This window comes from Chlorocebus sabaeus, chromosome X (genome assembly GCF_047675955.1).
Source record: "Chlorocebus sabaeus isolate Y175 chromosome X, mChlSab1.0.hap1, whole genome shotgun sequence".
Taxonomy (NCBI): domain Eukaryota; kingdom Metazoa; phylum Chordata; class Mammalia; order Primates; family Cercopithecidae; genus Chlorocebus; species Chlorocebus sabaeus.
This window is the reverse complement of record NC_132933.1, coordinates 69,971,552-69,997,435: the sequence shown is the minus strand read 5'-3', so window position 1 is coordinate 69,997,435 and position 25,884 is coordinate 69,971,552.

Below are 25,884 nucleotides of genomic sequence, written 5' to 3'. Positions count from 1 at the left end.
ATATCACTTTCTTATAGATTATTACTAAGTTTAGGTTGATTTTGATTTTGCTTTTTCAGTTTTGTAAGGTGGAAACAAATTAATTTGAGACTATTCTTCCTTTCTAATGTATTTATTTACAACTGACATTTCCTTCTGCACATTTCTATGCTGAATTCCACAAACACTGATGTTATACTTTTTATTTTTTATTATCTTAGTGCATCCACTAAATTTTTACTTTGGTTATGGTATTTTTAGCTCAAAAACTTTTATTTGTTGTTTTCTTTTTTGTATTGAGACAAGTTGTCACTCAGTCACCCAGGCTGGAGTTCAGTAATGTGATCATGGATTACTGCAATCTCCTCCTCCCAAGTTCAAGTAATCCTCCCACGTTCAAGTAATCCTCCCACTTCAGCTTCCCAAGTAGTTGGAATGCCACCACACTGGGCTAATTTTTGCATTTTTCATAGAGAAGGGGTATTGCCATGATGTCCAGGCTAGTCTCAAACTCCTGGACTAAAGTTTATCCCAGAGTGCTGGGATTACAGGTGTGAGCCACTATGCCCAGCCTATATTTAGGTATTTTTTAAAATAACATCTGTATGTTTGCTAGAATTTTCTGTCATTCCAGTTTAAGTGTGTTTTCTCACACCCTTAGAGTATGATTATAATAGCTGCTCTAAAAACCTTATACAATAAGCCCAATATCTTGACAATTTTTTATTGGTATCTTAATGTATTTTTTCATTTTAGATCTTGAGATTTTATTTTATTTTTTTTTTTCAGGCTAAGTAGTATTTATTACCTTTGGGACATTTTCAGTATTATAGCATATTATTCAGTCTCTTGTTTGAAAATTATTAAAATTTTTACTTTAATTTTATTTTTACTTTTTAGCAATTAACTTGGTTAAATTAAAACTGCCCAATGATCTCAGGGCAGCAGGCTGGGGTACCCAGCAGTGACACATACAAACTAGTTCTAGGTTACCAAGCCAGCCCTGGCTGGAAGTCTCATTGCCCAGGAGCAAATGTGGTCATAGCAGCCCTCTGCTCACCACAGTTCTATGATGAGGGAGAGCACAATTCCATCACCTACTGGTGTGGAGCCTTCCACAGTTATGACTGTGGAGGTGCCTACCCACTCTAGGGCAAGCATTTTGTGGCCCAATACTAAAATGCCTGTGTGGGCACACTCCTGGGTCACCCAAAAACTTCCTTTGTATGTACCCAAATTGAAAATAGTGTACTCTCCATCTCAGATCTGGAAAAATTTCTACAGCTATTTTCAATATCTTTTGCTCCTAGCATCTCCCAGACTCTTTGGAAATTAGCTCTAGGGCTTTGGAGAAACAAAGTGCTCTTCTTTGTCCTGAGTTGCTTAGATCTCCAGTAGAAAGGTAATTCACAGGGAGAAGCTGTCTGTCTCTCACACATTTTGGGGCTTCACTCAATTTTATCAGTCAGATGTTGTCACAGGGTCTATTTCCTCATGGTCTCCTCACTGAGATCTGGGCCATACTTCATGACTCTGAGGAATTACCAATTTACTCTTTGAATTAAAGTTTGCAGAGTTGATCTTTTTGTACTATTTTGAAATTTGCAAATGGCTGAGTCATGCTAAAAGACTCTAATCCACCATCTCCCAGCAGCTACAGCTATACCCTGCATTAACCACCAGCAGTAGCCACTACACACTCCAAGGATTAGCCCATTGCCTAAAAGAACACAGAGATTCTCTCAGCGAACAAGGATCAAGTATATACTCACCCATTTTCTCAGCTGCCAACTCCTACCTATAAGGGCCACCAACTGACTTGTGGCTGAAATCTTACAGCACAATATATAACCTCTCAACAAAAATGCTTAGCCCTATAGAAGCAGAGCCAAAATTCCCTACCCAACATTATAGTCACATAACCTGGGTATGGAAGAAAGATGAGAAAACAAAGTCAAAATATCATGGCGAATAAAGAAAATATTTGTCCACATGAAAATAAATATGAGAATTAGAAATTCTCCCATGTCCAGATGAGCAGGAACCAGTGTAAGAATCCTGGAACCACAATAAATAAATAAATAAATAAAATACACACACACACACACACACACACACACACATATATATTATTATATTACTTTAAGTTCTGGGACACATGCAGAATGTGTAGATTTGTTACATAGGCATACAAGTGCCATGGTGGTTTGCTGCACATATCAACCCATCATCTATATTAAGTATTTCTCTGGTCCCGGAGCAAGATGGCCGAATAGGAACAGCTCTAGTCTCCAGCTACCAGCGCGAGGAACACAGAAGATAGGTGATTACTGTAGTTTCAACTGAGGTGCAGACCGACACCCCACACCTCATATAGTGGGGTACACCCCTGAGACGAAGCTTCCAGAGCAAGAATCAGGCAGGATCACTCGCAGTTCAGCAATATTCTATCTTCTGCAGCCTCCGCTGCTGATACCCAGGCAACAGGGTCTGGAGTGGACCTCAAACAATCTCCAACACACCTACAGCTGAAGGTCCTGACTGTTAGAAGGAAAACTAACAAACAGGAAGGACAACCACACCAAAACCCCATCAGTACGTCACCATCATCAAAGATCAAAGGCAGGTAAAACCACAAAGATGGGGAAACAGCAGGGCAGAAAAGCTGGAAATTCAAAAAATAAGAGCACATCTCCCTCTCCAAAGGAACGTAGCTCCTCGCCAGCAACGGATCAAAGCTGGACAGAGAATGACTTTGACGAGTTGAGAGAAGAAGGCTTCCATCCATCAAACTTCTCAGAGCTAAAGGAAGAATTAAGTAACCAGTGCAAAGAAACTAAAATTCTTGAAAAAAGAATGGAAGAATGGATAACTAGAATAATCAATGCCGAGAAGGCCATAAACGAATGGACAGAGATGAAAACCATGACACGAGAAATACGTGACAAATGCACAAGCTTCAGTAACCGACTCGATCAACTGCAAGACAGAGTATCAGCGATTGAGGATCAAACAAATGAAATGAAGCAAGAAGAGAAGTCTAAAGAAAAAAGAGGAAAAAGAAATGAACAAAGATTTCAAGAAGTATGCGGATTATGTGAAAAGACCAAATCTATGTCTGATTGGGGTGCGTGAAAGTGAGGAGGAAAATGGAACCAAGTTGGAAAACACTCTTCAGGATATCATCCAGGAGAACTTCCCCAACCTAGTAGGGCAGGCCAACATCCAAATTCAGGGAATACAGAGAACGCCACAAAGATACTCCTCGAGAAGAGCAACTCCAAGACACATAATTGCCAGATTCACCAAAGTTGAAATGAAGGAAAAACTGTTAAGGGCAGTCAGAGAGAAAGGTCGGCTTAGCCACAAAGGGAAGCCCATCAGACTAACAGCAGATCTCTTGGCAGAAACTCTCCAAGCCAGAAGAGAGTGGGGGCCAATATTCAACATTCTTAAAGGAAAGAATTTTCAACCCAGAATTTCACATCCAGCCAAACTAAGTTTCATAAGTGAAGGAGAAATAAAATCCTTTACAGATAAGCAAATGCTTAGAGATTTTGTCACCACCAGGCTTGCCTTACAAGAGACCCTGAAGGAAGCACTAAACATGGAAAGGAACAACCGGTACCAGCCATTGCAAAAACATGCCAAAATAAAAGACCATCGATGCTAGGAAGAAACTGCATCAACTAACAAGCAAAATAACCAGCTAATATCACAGTGACAGCATCAAGTTCAAACATAACAATATTAACCTTAAATGTAAATGGACTAAATGGTCCAATTAAAAGACACAGACAGGCAAACTGGATAAAGAGTCAAGATCCATCAGTTTGCTGTATTGAGGAGACACATTTCACATGCAGAGACACACAGGGGCTCAAAATAAAGGGATGGAGGAAGATCTACCAAGCAAATGGAGAACAAAAAAAAAAAAAAAAAAAAACAGGGGTTGCAATCCTAGTCTCTGATAAAACAGACTTTAAACCATCAAAGATCAAAAGAGACAAAGAAGGCCATTACATAATGATAAAGGAATCAATTCAACAGGAAGAGCTAACTATCCTAAACATATATGCACCCAATACAGAAGCACTCAGATTGATAAAGCAAGTCCTTAGAGACTTACAAAGAGACTTAGACTCCCATACAATAATAATGGGAGACTTCAACACTCCACTGTCAACATTAGACAGATCAATGAGACAGAAAGTTAACAAGGATATCCAGGAATTGAACTCAACTCTGCACCAAGCAGACCTAATAGACATCTACAGAACTCCCCACCCCAAATCAACAGAATATATATTCTTCTCAGCACCACATCACACTTATTCCAAAATTGACCACGTAATTGGAAGTAAAGCACTCCTCAGCAAATGTACAAGAACAGAAATTATAACAAACTGTCTCTCAGACCACAGTGCAATCAAATGAGAACTCAGGACTAAGAAATTCAATCAAAACCACTCAACTACATGGAAGCTGAACAACCTGCTCCTGAATGACTACTGAGTACATAACGAAATGAAGGCAGAAATAAAGAAATAAACCAATGAGAACAAAGATACAACACACTAGAATCTCGGGGACACATTTAAAGCAGTGTGTAGAGGGAAATTTATAGCACTAAATGCCCACAAGAGAAAGCTGGAAAGATCTAAAATTGACACTCTAACATCGCAATTAAAAGAACTAGAGAAGCAAGAGCAAACACATTCAAAAGCTAGCAGAAGGCAAGAAACAACTAAGATCAGAGCAGAAATGAAGGAGACAGAGAGACAAAAAACCCTCCAAAAAATCAATGAATCCAGGAGCTGGTTTTTAGAGAAGATCGACAAAACTGATAGACCGCTTGCAAGACTAATGAAGAAAAGAGAGAAGAATCAAATGGAAGCAATAAAAAATGATAAAGAGGATATCACCACCAACCCCACAGAAATACAAACTACTATCAGAGAATACTATAAGCACCTCTACGCAAATAAACTAGGAAATCTAGAAGAAATGGACAATTTCCTGGACACTTATACTCTTCCAAGACTCAACCAGGGAGAAGTTGAATCTCTGAATAGACCAATAGCAGGCTCTGAAATTGAGGCAATAATTAATAGCCTACCAATGAAAAAAAGTCCAGGACCAGAGGGATTCACAGCTGAATTCTACCAGAGGTACAAGGAGGAGCTGGTACCATTCCTTCTGAAACTATTCTAATCAGTAGAAAAAGAGTGAATCCTCCCTAACTCATTTTATGAGGCCAACATCCTCCTTAGACCAAAGTCTGGCAAAGACACAACAAAAAAAGAGAATTTTAGACCAATATCCCTGATGAACATCGATGCAAAAATCCTTAATAAAATACTGGAAAACCGAACCCAGCAGCACATCAAACAGCTTATCCACCATGATCACATGGGCTTCACCCCTGGGATGCAAGGCTGGTTCAACATATACAAATCAATAAACGTAATCCAGCATATAAACAGAACCAAAGACAAAAACCACATGATTATCTCAATAGATGCAGAAAAGGCTTTTGACAAAATTCAACAGCTCTTCGTGCTAAAAACGCTCAACAAATTCTGTATTGATGGAATGTATCACAAAATAATAAGAGTTATTTATGACAAACCCACAGTTAATATCAAACTGAATGGGCAAAAACTGGAAGCATTCTCTTTGAAAACTGGCACAAGACAGGGATGCCCTCTCTCACCACTCCTATTCAACATAGTGTTGGAAGTTCTGGCTAGGGCAATCAGGCAAGAGAAAGAAATCAAGGGTATTCAGTTAGGAAAAGAAGAAGTCAAATTGTCTCTGTTTTCAGATGACATGATTGTATATTTAGAAAACCCCATCATCTCAGGCCAAAACCTCCTTAAGCTGATAAGCAACTTCAGCAAAGTCTCAGGATACAAAATTAATGTGCAAAAATCACAAGCATTCTTATATACCAGTAACAGACAAACAGGGAGCCAAATCATGAATGAACTTCCATTTACAATTGCTTCAAAGAGAATAAAATACCTAGGAATCCAACTTACAAGGGATGTAAAAGACCTCTTCAAGGAGAACTATAAACCGCTGCTCAGTGAAATCAAAGAGGACACAAACAAATGGAAGAACATACCATGCTCAAGGATAGGAAGAATCAATATTGGGAAAATGGCCCTACTGCCCAAGGTAATTTATAGATTCAATGCCATCCCCATCAAGTCACCAAAGACTTTCTTCGCAGAATTGGAAAAAACTGCTTTAAAGTTCACATGGAACCGAAAAAGAGCGAGCATCGCCAAGACAATCCTAAGTCAAAAGAACAAAGCTGGAGGCATCACGCTACCTGACTTCAAACTATACTACAAGCCTACAGTAACCAAAACAGCATGGTACTGGTACCAAAACAGAGATATAGACCAATGGAACAGAACAGAGTCCCCAGATATAATTCCACACATCTACAACCATTTGATGTTTGACAAACCTGACAAAGGCAAGAAATGGGAAAAGGATTCCCTATTTAATAAATGGTGCTGGGAAAATTGACTAGCCATAAGTAGTAAGCTGAAACTGGATCCTTTCCTTACTCCTTATACGAAAATTAATTCAAGATGGATTAGAGACTTAAATGTTAGACATAATACCATAGAAACTCTAGAAGAAAACCTAGGTAATACCATTCAGGACACAGGCATGAGCAAGAACTTCATGTCTAAAACACCAAAAGCAATGGCAACAAAAGCCAAAATTGACAAATGGGATCTAATTAAACTACAGAGCTTCTGCACAGCAAGAGAAACTACCATCAGAGTGAACAGGCAACCTACAGAATGGGAAAAAATTTTTGCAATCTACTCATCTGACAAAAGGCTAATATCCAGAGCCTAACAAGAACTCAAAGAAATTTACAAGAAAAAAAGAAACAAACCCATCAAAAAGTGGGCAAAGGATATGAACAGACATTTCTCAAAAGAGGACATTCATACAGCCAACAGACACATGAAAAAATGCTCATCATCACTGGCCATCAGAGAAATGCAAATCAAAACCACAATGAGATACCATCTCAAACCAGTTAGAATGGCAATCATTAAAAAGTCAGGAAACAACAGGTGCTGGAGAGGATGTGGAGAAATGGGAACACTTTTACACTGTTGGTGGGATCGTAAACTATTTCAACCATTTTGGAAAGCAGTATGGCGATTCCTCAAGGATCTAGAACTAGAAATACCATTTGACCCAGCCATCTCATTACTGGGTATATATCCAAAGGATTATAAATCATGCTTCTATAAAGACACATGCACACATATGTTTATTGTGGCACTATTCACAATAGCAAAGACTTGGAATCAACCCAAATGTCCATCAGTGACAGACTGGATTAAGAAAATGTGGCACATATACACCATGGAATACTATGCAGCCATTAAAATGGATGAATTTGTGTCCTTTGTAGGGACATGGATGCAGCTGGAAACCATCATTCTCAGCAAACTATCACAGGAACAGAAAACCAAACACCGCATGTTCTCACTCATAGATGGGAATTGAATAATGAGATCACTTGGACTCGGGAAGGGGAACATCACACACCGGGGCCTATTATGGGGAGTGGGAGGGGGGAGGAATGTCATTGGGAGTTATACCTGATGTAAATGACGAGTTGATGGGTGCTGATGAGTTGATGGGTGCAGTGCACCAACATGGCACAAGTATACATATGTAACAAACCTGCACATTGTGCACATGTACCCTAGAACTTAAAGTATAATAATAATGATAAAAGCCTTTTAAAAAAAAGTATTTCTCCTAAGGCTGTCCCTCCCCCACCCCCCACCCAGTTAATAGGCCCCGGTATGTGATGATCACCTCCCTATTTCCATATTTTCCCATTCTTCAACTCCCATTTATGAGTGAGAACATGTGGTGTTTGGTTTTCTGCTCCTGTGTTAGTTTGAGGATGCTGGTTTCCAGCTTAATCCATGTCTCTTCAAAGGACATGAACTCATCGTTTCTTATGGCTGCATAGTATTCTGTGGTATAAATGTGCCACATTTTCTTTATCCAGTCTATCACTGATGGGCACTGGGTTGCTTCTAAGTCTTTGCTATTGTGAATAGTGCTGCAATAAACATACTTGTGCATGTGTCTTTATAGTAGAATTATTTATAATCCTTTGGGCTTATTCTGCATGGTAGACCAAATGGATCTAATAGTTATTTACATAATATTTCATCCAGCAGCTGAGGAACGCACTCTACAAGCCAGAAGAGATTGTGGGTCAATATTCAACATTCTTAAAGGGAAGAATTTTCAACCCAGAATTTCATATCCATCCAGTCAGCTTCATAAGTAAAGGATAAATAAAATTATTTTGAGACAAGCTAATGTTGAGGAATTTTGTTACCACTGTGCCCTCCTTGCAAGAGTTCTTGAAAGAAGCATTAAATATGGAAAGGAAAAACCAGTACCAGCTACTGCAACAACATACCAAAACATAAAGACCACTGACACTATGAAGAAACTTTATCAACTACTGTGCAAAATAACCAGATAGCACCATGATGACAGAATCAAATTCCCACATAACTGTATTAACCTTAAATGTAAATGGTCTAAATGACCCAATTAAAAGGCACAGACTGGCAAATTGCATAAAGAATCAAGATCCATTTGGTGTGCTGTATTGAGCAGACTTATCTCACATGTAAAGACACACATAGCCTCAAAATAAAAAGATGGAGAACAATTTACCAAGCAAATGGAAAGCATAAATAAATAAATAAATAAATAAATAAATAAATAAATAAGGCAGGGATTTCAATCCTAACCTCTGACAAAACAGATTTTAAACTAGCAAAGATCAAAAAAGACAAAGAAGGGTATTACATAATGGCAAAGGGAACAATTCAATGAGAAGGGCTAACTATTCTAAATATATATCCACCCAATACAGAAACATCCAGATTTATCAAACAAATTCTTAGAAACCTAAAAAGAGACTTAAACTGCCACTTGACACCCCACTGTCAATATTAGATCAATGAGACAGAAAATTAACAAGGATATTCAGGACTTGAACTCAGCTCTGGACCAAGTGGACCTAGTAGAGATCTACAGAACTTTCCACACCAAATCAATAGAATATACATTCTTCTCAGTGCCACATAGCATTTATTCTAAAATCGACCACATAATTGGAAGTAGAACACTCCTCAGCAAATGCAAAAGAATGGAAATCATAACAAACTGTCTCTCAGACCACAGTGCAATCAAATTAGAACTCAGGATTAAGAAAGTCAGTCAAAATTGCACAACTACTTGGACATTGAACAACTTGCTCCTGAATGACTACTGTGTAAGTAACAAAATAAGGCATAAATAAAAAAGTTATTTGAAAACAATGAGAACAAAGAGACAATGTACCAGAATCTCTGGGACACAGCTAAAGCTGTGTTAAGATGGTCATTTTTATCAATAATTGCCCACAAGAGGAAGTGGGAAAGATCTCAAATCGAAACTCTAACATCACAATTAAAAGAGCTAGAGAGACAAGAGCAAAGTAATCCAAAATATAGCAAAACACAAGAAATAACTAAGATCAGAGCAGAACTGAAGGAGACAGAGATACAAAAAAACCCACAAAAAACAACAAATCCAAGTGTTTTTTTTTTTTTAAGTAGCAAAATAGATAGAGTACTAGCTACGATAAAAAAGAAGAAGAAAAAAAGAAGAATCAAATAGACACAATAAAGAAAGATAAAGGAGATAGCACCACTGACCCCACAGAAATACAAACTACCATCAGAGATATTATAAACACTTTTACACAAATAAACTAGAAAATCTAGAAGAAATGAACAAATTCCTGGACACATACACCCTCCCAATAAGAAGTCAAAATCCCTGAATAGACCAATAACACATTCTAAAATGAGAGCAGTAATTAATAGCCTATCAAACAACAAAAAAAAAGCCCAGAACCAGGCGGATTCACAGCCAAATTCTATAAGAGGTACAAAGAGGAGCTGGTACCATTCATTCTGAAACTATTCCAAATAATTAAAAAAGAGGAACTCCACCTTAACTAATTTTATGAAGCCAACATCATCCTGATACCAAACCTGGGCAGAAACACAACCAAAAAAAGAAAACTTCAGGCCAGTATCCCTGATGAACATCGATTCAAAATCCTCAATAAAATACTGGCGAACCAAATCTAGCAGCACATCAAAAAATGTATCCACTGCAATCAAGTCAGCTGCATCCCTGGGATGCAAGCCTGGTTCAACATACACAAATCAACAAACAAAATCCATCACATAAACAGAACCAAAGACAAAAGGCCCACGATTATTTTAACAGATACAAAGAGGGTCTTCATGTTAAAATACTCTCAGTAGACTAGGTATTGATGAAACACATCTCAAAACAATAAGAACTTTCATGACAAACCCCCAGCCAATATCATACTGAATGGGAAGAAGCTGGAAGCACTTCTTTTGAAAACCGGTACAAGATAAGGATGTCCTCTCTCACCATTCCTATTCAACATAGTATTGGAAGTTGAAGACAGGGAAATCAGGCAAGAAAAAAAAATAAGGGGTATTCAATAGGATAGAGGAAGTCAAATTGTCTCTGTTTGCAGATGACATGATTTTTTTAAAAAATGTATTTATTTATTTATTATTATTATTATACTTTAAGTTCTAGGGTACATGTGCACAATGTGCAGGTTTGTTACATATGTATACTTGTGCCATGTTGGTGTGCTGCACCCATCAACTCGTCAGCACCCATCGACTCGTCATTTACATCAGGTTTAACTCCCAATGCAATCCCTCCCCCCTCCCCTCTCACCATGATAGGCCCCGGTGTGTGATGTTCCCCTTCCCGAGTCCAAGTGATCTCATTGTTCAGTTCCCACCTATGAGTGAGAACATGCGGTGTTTGGTTTTCTGTTCTTGCAATAATTTGCTGAGAATGATGGTTTCCAGCTGCATCCATGTCCCTACAAAGGACACAAACTCATCCATTTTAATGGCTGCATAGTATTCCATGGTGTATATGTGCCACATTTTCTTAATCCAGTCTGTCACTGATGGACAATTGGGTTGATTCCAAGTCTTTGCTATTGTGAATAGTGCCACAATAAACATACGTGTGCATGTGTCTTTAAAGCAGCATGATTTATAATCCTTTGGGTATACACCCAGTAATGAGATGGCTGGGTCATATGGTACTTCTAGTTCTAGATCCTTGAGGAATCGCCATACTGTTTTCCATAATGGTTGAACTAGTTTACAATCCCACCAACAGTGTAAAAGTGTTCCTATTTCTCCACATCCTCTTCAGCACCTGTTGTTTCCTGACTTTTTAATGATTGCCATTCTAACTGGTGTGAGATGGTATCTCATTGTGGTTTTGATTTGCATTTCTCTGATGGCCAGTGATGATGAGCATTTTTTCATGTGTCTGTTGGCTGTATGAATGTCCTCTTTTGAGAAATGTCTGTTCATATCCTTTGCCCACTTTTTGATGGGGTTGTTTGTTTTTTTCTTGTAAATTTGTTTGAGTTCTTTGTAGGTTCTTGATATTAGCCCTTTGTCTGATGAGTAGATTGCAAAAATTTTCTCCCATTCTGTAGATTGCCTGTTCACTCTGATGGTAGTTTTTTTGCTGTGCAGAAGCTCTTTAGTTTAATGAGATCCCATTCGTCAATTTTGGCTTTTGTTGCCGTTGCTTTTGGTGTTTTAGACATGAAGTTCTTGCACATGCCTATGTCCTGAATGGTATTACCTTGGTTTTCTTCTAGGGTTTTTATGGTATTAGGTCTAACATTTAAGTCTCTAATCCATCTTGAATTAATTTTCGTATAAGGAGTAAGGAAAGGATCCAGTTTCGACTTTCTACTTATGGCTAGTCAATTTTCCCAGCACCATTTATAAAATAGGGAATCCTTTCCCCATTTCTTGTTTTCCTCAGGTTTATCAAAGATCAGATGGCTGTAGATGTGTGATATTATTTCTGAGGACTGTGTTCTGCTCCATTGGTCTATATCTCTGTTTTGGTACCAGTACCATGCTGTTTTGGTTACTGTAGCCTTGTAGTACAGTTTGAAGTCAGGTAGCGTGATGCCTCCAGCTTTGTTCTTTTGACTTCGGATTGTCTTGGAGATGCGGGCTCTTTTTTGGTTCCATATGAACTTTAAAGCAGTTTTTTCCAATTCTGTGAAGAAACTCATTGGTAGCTTGAAAGGGATGGCATTGAATCTATAAATTACCTTGGGCAGTATGGCCATTTTCACGATATTGATTCTTCCTATCCATGAGCATGGTATGTTCTTCCATTTGTTCATGTCCTCTTTTATTTCACTGAGCAGTGGTTTGTAGTTCTCCTTGAAGAGGTCCTTTACATCCCTTGTAAGTTGGATTCCTAGGTATTTTATTCTCTTTGAAGCAATTGTGAATGGAAGTTCATTCATGATTTGGCTCTCTGTTTGTCTCTTACTGGTATATAAGAATGCTTGTGATTTTTGCACATTGATTTTGTATCCTGAGACTTTGCTGAAGTTTCTTATCAGCTTAAGAAGATTTTGGGCTGAGATGATGGGGTTTTCTAAATATACAATCATGTCATCTGAAAACAGAGACAATTTGACTTCTTCTTTTCCTAACTGAATACCCTTGATTTCTTTCTCTTGCTTGATTGCCCTAGCCAGAACTTCCAACACTATGTTGAATAGGAGTGGTGAGAGAGGGCATCCCTGTCTTGTGCCAGTTTTCAAAGGAAATTTTTCCAGTTTTTGCCCCTTCAGCATGATGTTGGCTGTGGGTTTGTCATAAATAACTCTTATTATTTTGAGATACGTTCCATCAATACCGAATTTATTGAGAGTTTTTAGCATGAAGGGCTGTTGAATTTTGTCAAAGGCCTTTTCTGCCACTATTGAGATAACCATGTGGTTTTTGTCTTTGGTTCTGTTTATATGTTGGATTACGTTTATTGATTTGTGTATGTTAAACCATCCTTGCATCCCAGGGATGAAGCCCACTTGATCATGGTGGATAAGCTTTTGGATGTGCTGCTGGATCCGGCTTGCCAGTATTTTATTGAGGATTTTTGAATCGATGTTCATCAAGGATATTGGTCTAAAATTATGTTTTTTTTTGTTGTGTCTCTGCCAGGCTTTGGTATGAGGATGATTTTGACCTCATAAAATGAGTTAGGGAGGATTCCCTGTTTTTCTATTGATTGGAATAGTTTCAGAAGGAATGGTACCAGCTCCTCCTTCTACTTCTGGTAGAATTCAGCTGTGAATCCATCTGGTCCTGGACTTTTTTTCATTGGTAGGCTATTAATTATTGCCTCAATTTCAGAGCCTGCTATTGGTCTATTCAGGAATTTCGCTTCTTTCTGGTTGAGTCTTGGGAGAGTGTAAGTGTCCACGAAATTATCCATTTCTTCTAGATTTTCTAGTTTGTTTGCATAGAGGTGTTTATAGTATTCTCTGATGGTAGTTTGTATTTCTGTGGAGTCGGTGGTGATATCCCCTTTACCATTTTTTATTGCGTCTATTTGATTCTTCTCTCTTTTCTTCTTTATTAGTCTTGCTAGTGGTCTATCAATTTTGTTGATCTTTTCAAAAAAACAACTCCTGGATTCACTGATTTTTTGGAGGGCTTTTTGTGTCTCTATCTCCTTCAGCTCTGCTCTGATCTTAGTTATTTCTTGCCTTCTGCTAGCTTTTGAATGTGTTTGCTCTTGCTTCTCTAGTTATTTTAATTGTGTTGTTAGAGTGTCCATTTTAGATCTTTCCTGCTTTCTCTTGTGGGCATTTAGTGCTATAAATTTCCCTCTACACACTGCTCTAAATGTGTCCCAGAGATTCTGGTATGTTGTATCTTTGTTCTCATTGGTTTCAAAGAACGTTTTTATTTCTGCCTTCATTTCATTATGAACTCAGTAGTCATTCAGGAGCAGGTTGTTCAGTTTCCATGTAGTTGAGTGGTTTTGATTGAGCTTCTTAGTCCTGAGTTCTAGTTTGATTGCACTGTGGTCTGAGAGACAGTTTGTTATAATTTCTGTTCTTGTACATTTGCTGAGGAGTGCTTTACTTCCAACTATGTGGTCAATTTTGGAATAAGTGCGATGTGGTGCTGAGAAGAATGTATATTCTGTTGATTTGGGGTGGAGAGTTCTATAGATGTCTATTAGGTCTGCTTGCTGCAAAGATGAGTTCAATTCCTGGATATCCTTGTTAACTTTCTGTCTCATTGATCTGTCTAATGTTGACAGTGGAGTGTTGAAGTCTCCCATTATTATTGTATGGGAGTCTAAGTCTCTTTGTAAGTCTCTAAGGACTTGCTTTATGAATCTGGGTGCTCCTGTATTGGGTGCATATATATTTAGGATAGTTAGCTCTTCCTGTTGAATTGATCCCTTTATCATTATGTAATGATCTTCTTTGTCTCTTTTGATCTCTGATGGTTTAAAGTCTGTTTTATCAGAGACTAGTATTGCAACCCCTGCTTTTTTTTGTTCTCCCTTTGCTTGGTAAATCTTCCTCCATCCCTTTATTTTGAGCCTATGTATGTCTCTGCATGTGAGATGGGTCTCCTGAATACAGCAAACTGATTGGTCTTGACTCTTTATCCAGTTTGCCTGTCTGTGCCTTTTAATTGGACCATTTATTCCATTCACATTTAAGGTTAATATTGTTATGTGTGAACTTGATCCTGCCATTATGATATTAACTGGTTATTTTGCTCGTTAGTTGATGCAGTTTCTTCCTATCCTTGATGGTCTTTACATTTTGGCATGTTTTTGCAATGGCTGGTACCGGTTGTTCCTTTCCATGTTTAGTTCTTCCTTCAGGGTCTCTTGTAAGGCAGGCCTGGTGGTGACAAAATCTCTAAGCATTTGCTTATCTGTAAAGGGTTTTATTTCTCCTTCACTTATGAAACTTAGTTTGGCTGGATATGAAATTCTGAGTTGAAAATTCTTTCCTTTAAGAATGTTGAATATTGGCCCCCACTCTCTTCTGACTTGTAGAGTTTCTGTTGAGCGATCTGCTGTTAGTCTGATGGGCTTCCCTTTGTGGCTAAGCCGACCTTTCCCTCTGGCTGCCCTTAAGATTTTTTCCTTCATTTCAACTTTGGTGAATCTGGCAATTATGTGTCTTGGAGTTGCTCTTCTCGAGGAGTATCTTTGTGGCATTCTCTGTATTTCCTGGATTTGAATGTTGGCCTGCACTACTAGGTTGGGGAAGTTCTCCTGGATGATATCCTGAAGAGTGTTTTCCAACTTGGTTCCATTTTCCCCCTAACTTCCAGGTACCCCAATCAGACTTAGATTTGGTCTTTTTACATAATCTCATACTTCTTGCAGGTTTTGTTCATTTCTTTTTCTTCTTTTTTCTTTAGGTTTCTCTTCTCGCTTCATTTCATTCATTTGATCCTCAATCGCTGATACTCTTTCTTCCAGTTGATTGAGTCTGTTACTGAAGTTGTGCATTTGTCACGTATTTCTCGTGTCATGGTTTTCATCTCTGTCCACTCGTTTATGGCCTTCTCTGCACTAATTATTCTGGTTATCAATTCTTCCACTCTGTTTTCAAGATTTTTAGTTTCTTTGTGCTGGGTACGTATTTCCTCCTTTAGCTCTGATAAGTTTGATGGACTGGAGGCTTCTTCTCTCAACTCGTCAAAGTCATTCTCCATCCAGCTTTGATCCATTGCTGGCGATGAGCTGCGCTCCTTTGCAGGGGGAGATGTGCTCTTATTTTTTGAATTTCCAGCTTTTCTGCCCTGCTTTTCCCCCATCTTTGTGGTTTTATCTGCCTCTGGTCTTTGATGATGGTGATGTACTGATGGGGTTTTGGTGTGGGTGTCCTTCCTGTTTGTTAGATTTCCTTCTAACAGTCAGGACCCTCAGCTGTAGGTCTGTTGGAGATTGCTTGAGGTCCACTCCAGACCCTGTTTGCCTGGGTATCAGCAGCAGAGGCTGCAAAAGATAGAATACTGCTGAACAGCGAGTGTACCTGTCTGATTCTTGCTTTGGAAGCTTCCTCTCAGGGGGGTATTCCACCCTGTGAGGTGTGGGGTTTCAGACTGCCCCCAGTGGGGGATGTCTCCCAGTTAGGCTACTCAGGGGTCAGGGACCTACTTGAGCAGGCAGTCTGTCTGTTCTCAGATCTCAACCTCCGTGTTGGGAGATCCACCGCTCTCTTCAAAGCTGTCAGACAGAGTCGCTTGCATCTGCAGAGGCTTCTGCTGCTTTTTGTTGTTGTTGTTGTTGTTTAGCTGTGCCCTGTCCCCAGAGGTGGAGTCTACAGAGACAAGCAGGCCTCCCTGAGCTGCTGTGAGCTCCACCCAGTTTGATCTTCCCAGGGTTTTGTTTACCTACTTAAGCCTCAGCAATGTCAGACGCCCCTCCCCCAGCCTGGCTGCTGCCTTGCGGTTAGATCACAGACTGCTGTGCTAGCAATGAGGAAGGCTCCGTGGGCGTGGGACTCTCCCGGCCAGGTGTGGGATATAATCTCCTGGTGTGCCCGTTTGCTTAAAGCGCAGTATTGGGGTGGGAGTTACCCGATTTTCCAGGTGTTGTGTGTCTCAGTTCCCCTGGCTAGGAAAAGCGATTCCCTTCTCCCTTGCGCTTCCCAGGTGAGGTGATATCTCGCTCTGCTTCAGCTCTCGCTGGACGGGCTGCAACAGCTTACCAGCACTGATTGTCCGGCACTCCCCAGTGAGATGAACCCAGTACCTCAGTTGATAATGCAGAAATCACCTGTCTTCTGTGTCGCTCATGCTGGGAGCTGGAGACTGGAGCTGTTCCTCTTCGGCCATCTTGCCAAGATAATCAGAAAAAAAATTTTTAAGGAGGAATGAACAACTCCTCTGAAAAATGTGGGATTATGTAAAGAGACCAAATCTATTACTGATTTTTAATCAGAGAAAAGGAGGAGATAATGTAAGCAATGTAGAAAGCATATTTGAGAATATCTTTCACAAATTTTTGCAACCTCACTAGAAAGACCAACATACAATTTGAGAAAATTCTGAGAACAAGTGTGAGATACGATGCAAGATGATCAATCAAAAGAAGCACAGACATCAGTACCATCCCATGAAGGCAGCCACATGAACTGTACTTTCCAGAGCCATAGGGGTGGAGATGCCCAAGGACACGGGACCTACCTCTTGCATCATTGTGGCCTGGATGTAAGACATGGAGTCAAATAAGGTCATGTTGGAGCTTTATGAGTTAATTACAGCTTTGCGAGGTTTCAGACTTACATGGGGCCCGTGGGCCCTTTGTTTTGGCCAATTTCTCATATTTGGAATGGGAACATCCACCTGATGCCTGTATTCCCATTATATATTGGAAGTAACTAACTTTCTTTTGATTATACAGGCTCATAGGCAGAAGGGACCTGCCTTGTCTCAGATGAGACTTTGGACTAGAACCTCTGAGTTTATGCTGAAATGAGTTAAGACTTAGGGGACATTTGGGATGGCATGATTGGTTTTGAAATGTGTAAAGGACCTGAAATTTGGGAGGGGCTGGGGTGATTGGTTTTTAAATGTGTAAAGGACATGAAATTTGGGAGGGGCCGGGGTGGAATTACACAGTTTGGCTCTGAGCCCCACCCAAATCTCTTCTCACATTTTAATCCCCATGTGTCAAGGGAGGGAACTGGCACAAAGTGATTGGATCATGAGGGTAGTTTCCCCCATGATGTTCTCATGACAGTGAGAGAGTTCTTATGAGATCTGATTGTTTGATATGTGTCTGGGATTTCCCCAGCTCACTCCTTCTCTCTCTCGTCACGCTGTAAAAAAGATGCATGTTTCCCCTTTGCCTTTTACCATGATCGTATGTTTCCTGAGGCCTCCCAAGCCATGTGGAGCTGAGTCAATTGAACCTGTTTTGTTTATAAACTGTGCAGTCTCAAGTAGTATCTTTATAGCAGTGTAAAAATGTACTTATACAGAAAGATACAGAGAAGAGGCAGGTAATGTACAAAGATAACTCCATTAGGCTACTAGTGGACCTTTCAGAAGAAATCTAACAAGCTATAAAAGACTGGGGAGTATATGTAGCATTCTTCTAGAAAAGAGATTCCCACAAATAATTGTCTATCCCACCAAACTACTTAGCTTCCTAAGCAAAGGAGAAATAAGATCCTTTTCAGATAAGCAAAGAAAAATTGGTTACTACCAGACCTTCCTTACAGAAGGTCATTAAGGGAGCGCTACATATGAAAAGGAAAGACTGTTACCAGCCATAGCCAAAACATAGTTAAGTGCATAGGTCACTGACACACTAAAGTAACTATACAATGAAGTCTGCATAATAGCCAGGTAACAACACTCTAACAAGATCAAATTTACACATCAATATTAACCTTGAATATAAAAGGGTCTAACACCCCAATTAGAAGACATAGAGTGGTAAGCTGGATAAAGATGTAAGACTCAACTGTATGCTATCTTCAAGAGATTATCTCACATGCAATGACACCCAGGAGCTCAAAGTAAAAGGATAAAGAATAATCTACCAAGAGAATGGAAAATAGAAAAAGCAGGGGTTACTATTTAAATTTCAGAGAAAACAGACTAAAACTAATGATCATCATGAAAGATAAATAAAAGGCATTTCTGGTGGTATGGTGGCAGTTCTGGTAGTAACAAATAATAGAAAAGGGTTCAGTTCAACAAGAAGACCTAACTATCCTACAAATATACTCACCCAACACAGGAGCACCCAGAGTCATAAAATTCATTTGTAGAGACTTACAAAGACTCTTAGATAACCCCACAATAATGACAAGATACTTCAACACCCCACTGACAGTATTAGACAGATCATAAAGGCGGAAGACTAACAATGTATATGTGTTGTTTTTAGGTGGAGAGTTTGTAGATGTCTATTAGGCCAATTTGATGAAGTTTTTAGTTCAGGTCCTGAATATCTTTGTTAGTTTTCTGTCTTTATGATCTGTTTAATACTGTCAGTGAGGTGTTGAAGTATCTTGTCATTATTGTGGGACATACTCCAAAATCAGCCACATGGTCAGCCATCAAACAATCTTCAGTGAATTAAAATATATGGATATATATACCAAACATGTTCCTGGGCCATAGCACATAAAAATATATATCAATATTAAGAAAATCACTGAAAACTATACAGTTACATGAAAGTTAAATAGCTGGCTCCTGAATAAATTTTGGATTAACAATAAAATTAAGGCAGAAATTAAGAAATTATTTGAAGCTAATGAGAACAAAGATAAAACATACCAGAATCTCTGAGACACAGCTAAAGCTGTGTTAAGAAGGAAGTTTATAATGCTGAACACCCACATTAAACAATTAGAAAGGTCACAAATTCACAATTTGACATCATACCTAAAGGAACTAAAAAAACAAGAGTAAGCCAATCCCTAAGCTATCAGAAGACAAGAAATAACAAAAATTCGAGCTGAACTGAATATAATTAGGAAGCAAAAACATAAAAAAGATCAATGAAGCCAGGAGTTGATTCTTAGGAAAAAATACATAAAATTGATAGACCACTAGCTCGACAAATAAAGAAAACAAAAGGTCCAAATAAACACAATCAGAAGTGACAAAGTGGGCATTACCATAAGTACCCAGAATTGCAAAACAACAACAACAACAACAAAACCCTCAGAGACTATTATGAGCATCTCTATGCACACAAAGTAGGAAACCTAGAAGAAATGATTAAATTCCTGGCAACATAAAACTTTCCAGGATTGAACCAAGAAGTTATTGAATCCCTGAACAGACCAATAACATGTTCCAAAATTAAATCAGTCATAAAAAGCTTAAGATCCAGAAAAAGCTCAGGACCAGATAGATTCACAGCCAAATTCTACCAGATGTATGAAGAAGAGCTGGAACCATTTCTACTGAAACGATTTTCAAAAATGGAAGAGAAGGGACTCCTCCTTAACTTATTCTATGAAACATGCATCATCCTGATACCAAAACCTGGCAGATATACAACAAGAAAAGAAAATATCAGGTCAATATCCTTGATGAACACAGATGCAAAAGTCCTCAGTAAAATACTAGCAAACGGTACAGCAGTACATCAGACAGCTAAGCCACCATTGTGGAGTAGAGTGTATCCCTGGGATGCAATGGTGGTTCAACATACACAAATCAATAAATGTGATTTACCACATAAACACAACTAAAAACAAGAACCACATTATTCTCTCAATAGACATGACAAAGCCTTTCCATAAAATTCAACATCCATTTATGCTGAAAACCCTTAACTAGGCATTGAAGGAACATACTTCAAATTAATAAGAGCCATCTATTACAAATCCAGAGCAAACATCATACTGAATAAGAAAAACCTGAATGTATTTCTCTTAAACAACAACAACAACAACAACAAAACAAACAAACAAACAAACAAAAAAACAGAAAAAGACAAGGATGCCTACTCTCACCACTGCTATTCAACACAGTACTAGAAGTCCTATCCAGAGAAATCAGGCAAGAGAGAAAAACAAAATATATCCAAATAGGAAGAGAAGTCAAGCTATCTGATTTTCGATGTTATGATTCTATGCATAGAAAAGCCCATACTCTCTGCCCAAGAGCTTGTAAATCTGACAAACAACTTTAACAACGATTCAGGATTCAACACCAATGTACAAATTTCAGCAACATTTCCATACACCAAAAGGTCCAAAACACTGCTCAAAGAAATTAGAGATGACCAAACAAATGAAAAAGCATTCTATGCTCATGGGTAGGAAAAATAAATATTATTAAAAGGTACATACTGTCAAAAGAAATCTGTAGATTCCATGGTATTCCTATCAAACGACTAGTGACATTCTTCACAGAACTAGAAAAAAGTATGTCTTTTAAAATTCATATGGAATAAAAAAACTTGTGAAACTAAGGTAATTCTAAGCAATAAGGGCAAACCTGGAGGCATGATGCTAACTGACTTCAAACTATACTCTAAGGCTACAGTAACCAAAACAGAATGGTCCTGGTACAAAAACAGACACATGGACCAATCAAAGAGGATAGAGAGCCCAGAAATAATGTCACACACCTACAACCAACTGAACTTCAAAAAAGTTGACAAATACAAGCAATGGAGAAAGGATTCTCTATTTGATAAATGTTGCTGGAATAATTGGATAGCCCTATTCTGAAGACTGAAACTGGACCCCTTCCTTATACAATATACAATGATCAACTCAAGATGAATTGTAAATGTAAAATGTAAAAGCTAAAACTAAATGTAAAAGCTAAAACTATAAATACCATGGAAGATAACCTCAGAAATACCATTCTGGAGGTATGGCGAAGGTTTTATAACAGACAGGCCTTGGCAAAGGTTTTATAACAAACAACAAAAGTAATTGTATAATAAACAAAAATGGACAAATGTGACCTAATTAAACTAAAGAGCTTCTGCACAACAAAAGACACTATCAACTGAGTAAATAGACAACATAGAGAATAGGAGAAAATGTTTGCAAACCATGCATCTGACAAAGGGCTAATATTCAGAATCTATAAAGAATGTAAACAAATTTACATGCAAAAAAACCAAACAACCCCATTACAAAGTAGACACAGGACATAAGTGGACACTTTTCAAAAGAAGACATACAGGCAGCCAACAGCCTATAAAAAGGTCCAACATCAGTAATCATTAGAGAAATGGAAATCAAAATCACAATGTGATACCATCTCACTCCAGTCAGTACGGTTATTAATAAAAAGTAAAAAAAATAACAGATGCTGATGACATCATGAAAAAAAGGGAACACTTGTACCCTACTGATAAAAATGTAAATTAATTCAGCCATTGTGGAGATCAGTATGGTGATTTTTCAAAGAACTGAAAATGGAATTACCATTAAACAGAGTAATCTCATTACTAGGTATATACCCAAAGGAATATAAATCATTCCACCATAAAGACACATTCATGCGTATGTTCATTGTAGCAATATTCACAGTAGCAAAGACATGGAATCAATCAAATGCCTGTAAACAATATAATGGATAAAGAAAATGTGGTACATATATGCCATCGAATGCTATGCAGTTTTAAAAAGGAAGGATATCATGTCATTTGCACCAACATGGATGGAACTTGAGGCCATTATCCTAAGAAAACTAATGCAGGAACAAAATAAAAAACACAAATACTACATGTTCTCACTTGTAATGGGAGACTAACATTGAATATACATGGACACAAATTAGGAAACAACAGATTCCAGGGCCTACTTGAAGCTGGAGGTTGGAAGGAGGGTGAGGATAAAAATCTTCCTATCTAGTACCATGCTTATTGCCTGTATAACAAAACAATCTGTACACCCAACTCCTGTGATACACAATTTACCTGCATAACAAACCTGCACACGTTCCCCTGAACTTAAAATAAGAATTAAAAAAAGAAATTAGTTAAGAAATGAAGAGATGGGTAAACATGTTTTCACAAAATGAATTGAGACATTAGGCACCTTTGTAAAACCAAATAACAAACAAACTGGCCGTCTTCTGGAATTTCTCCTTCCTGGTTGAAGCAAAACAAAACAAAACAAAATGAAAAAACCACAATGCTTTAAAATAATTTATTTTTAATAAATGACAGTTGATTTCAGAGGGGACAGTGTGTCAGTTGACTATGTAAGTACTCTGGATTCAATTTTTTTTCTGTTTGTAGTGATAATTATGGGGGTATAATTACTTTTACAAAAGGACATTGATATGTCTTAAAGCAAATGAAATTTATGTTTCAATGATCTATTTTAATGTCCAGTCAAAATCCCACGGTAGTTTACCTTCTGGTAAGTTTATACATTTAAAGGTAATAACAGATGTGAAATGTCCTTAATCCTCTAATGTGAGCAACAGAAAGCACAGCTTCTGAAGACTCTGATCTCAGCCATGGAAGTCTTTTGCTTCACTTCCTGCCCAAACATTCATTATCTGAGTGGCATTAAGCCAGAAACAGGGCTTAATCATTATCAAAGTCAAGTGTTCTGTTCATGAATGTTTATGATGCAACGTTTCGAATATCCTCAGCCAATTCTTGATTTTATATATATAATATATATATTATATTTATTACATATAATATATATTATATATTATACATTATACATAATAAATATAATATATATTATATATATAATCAAGTATAGGTTACTCACTCCCATTTAAAAAATAATATATATTTTAAATAATATATTTAAATTTAATATTTAATATATAAACATATTTAAATATTTAAATATATTTATATAAATATATATTATTTTTTAATCGGAAGTGCATACCTCAGAAGGAATTTGTATGATGACAGGAGGAGAACTTAAACCTTCATTAATCAGACAAAGAGGCACCCTTTTCCTACAAAGCCTCAATTTAACTTGCAGGAAAGGAGTATTTAAGGAGCTGTGGCCTGGTGAATCTTTCTCACATTTCAGACCCACAATAGTATCCTCTCGGCCTTGCTGTGCTGGAACAAGCAACCACAGATACTATTGGGTGAGTTAGAATTGCCATATATAGGCTATGTCATTCGTGTGTACTTTCTTTGTGTCAATTTATCTCAAATAGAGCATGGCCAGTTGCCTTTTGCAAAAATAACTGATCATAATGTTTTCTCCATCTATCACATGATGAGAAGACACAAAAACATTATTTTCTTCTTTTTTTTTAGTGTTGTTTTCGACCAGAATGAATACAAAAAATCAAGACATGAAATGGGCAGTGGCTGTGTTCCACAAGGAAAGAAGCCAAGTAACTTGAATCCTTGATTTTGTTCCAGATGTCACAACTGCATCTGCCATCTAAGAATGCCCCTAGATCTCTGGCCAGCAGGCATAGAGAGCTAAGATGTCAAGTCAGAGGCATGAGTTCAGAATTAGTTTTTCTAGATGGTTCATCTGAGACTGACTTGGAGGGCTCATTCTGAGCACAGAACCAGGAAGATACTAGGAAAGCCCAAGTAAAAGATTTAAAGAGGCCTTTAGCAGGCTATGGGGGATAACAGCAGCAGAAACCATAGCTTCAGTAGCAGCTTTTACCTATGTATGTAAGGGATGAGAAAAGATTAATTCAGTCTTTATCCCTATAATTCAGAAGTTACCGGGAAATTGGTGTCAATTACATTGCTGCACTAATAGTTTATCCGCAGAACTTGGCCTTCTCCTCCTTATTCTTTTTCATCATTTTTCCCATGCTCCAAACCACAATGAGATGGATGATTTTCTCTTCTGGAAGGATGGGATAGGGAAATGTAGGAAACTCAACTTCCTTTTGGGGATTTTTTATTGTTGTAAGCCCCATTTGAGGGAAGATTTTACCTTCCAAGGCCTCTAGTTGGGGCCAGTCTTATATAAGCAGCTACATGCAAGATCTAAGTGGAGAGGGCTCCGAAAGACAGTAGCTTCAAAACACGGGCTCATACAATGTTAGCGATGGATGGCCCCAGTAGATATTACCTATTTTGTTGATGTCCTATATATGGTTATTAAGTTTTTAGTTTACTAAAAGGGACATTGAGAAAACATAATATGATTTCTTAAACAAAGACATACTTATAGCCAGCAGGTATATGATAAAACGTTCAACATTACTAGTCATTAGGAAAATTCAGATCAAAACCCCAATGAAGTATCATCTCACCCTAGCTACAATGTCTATAATGAAAAACTAACAAATCCTGGCAAGGACAGAACGAATAGGGAACACTTGTAAACTGTTAGTGAAAATATAAAGTAATGTAGCCATTATAAAAAAGCGTATGGAGGTCTCTGAAAAATGTAAAAAATAGAACTACAATGTTACCCTGCAATTTCACCACTAGTTATATGTCCCAAAGAAAGGAAATTAGTAAATTACACAGATATCTTCACTCCTATGTTTTTTATAGCACTATTTACAATTACCAACATATAAAATGAGCCCATGTGTCATCAACAGATTAATGAATAAAGAAAATGTGGTATATATACACAATTGAATATTATTAAATCATAAAACCTAGTAAAATTCTGTCATTTGCAGCAACATGGATGGAACTTGAGGTCATGAAGTGAAATAAGTAAAGCACAGAAAGACAAATCCTGCATGTTCTCATTCATAAGTGAGAGCTAAAAATGTGTATTTCAGGAAGGTAGAGAGTAGAATGGTGGTTACCAGAGTCTGAGAAGGGAAGTTGGGAAGGTGGATGAAGCTCATTAAGAGCTATAAAAATACAGTTAGATAGAAGGAATAAATTTCAGTATTAACAGTAGGGGAATTATATTAAATAGTTAACAGTGGCTGGGCACGGTGGCTCATGCCTGTAATCACAGCTCTTTGGGAGGCCGAGATGGGCAGATCACGAGGTCAAGAGATGGAGACCATCCTGGCCAACATGATGAAACCCCGTCCCTACAAAAAATACAAAAATTATCTGGGCGTGGCACCGTGCCCTGTAATCCCAGCTACTGGGGAAGCTGAGGAAGGAGAATTGCTTGAACCCAGTTGGCGGAGGTTGCAGTGAGTTGAGATCATGCCACTGCACTCCAGCCTAGAGACAGAGTGAGACTCTATCTCAAAAAATAAATAAATTAAAAAAAAATAAAAATAATTAAAAAAACAAATTGTTAACAGTAATTATTGTATATCACAAAGTAGCTAGAAGAGAAAATATGAAACATTTCCAAAACAAAGCAATGATAAATATTGGAAGTGATGGATATCCCAGTTACCCTGATTTGATTATTACACATTGTATACAGGAATCAGAATATCATATGTACTCCAAAAATATGTACAACTATTATATGTCAATTTAAAAAAATACAACAAAGAACTATATATTGCC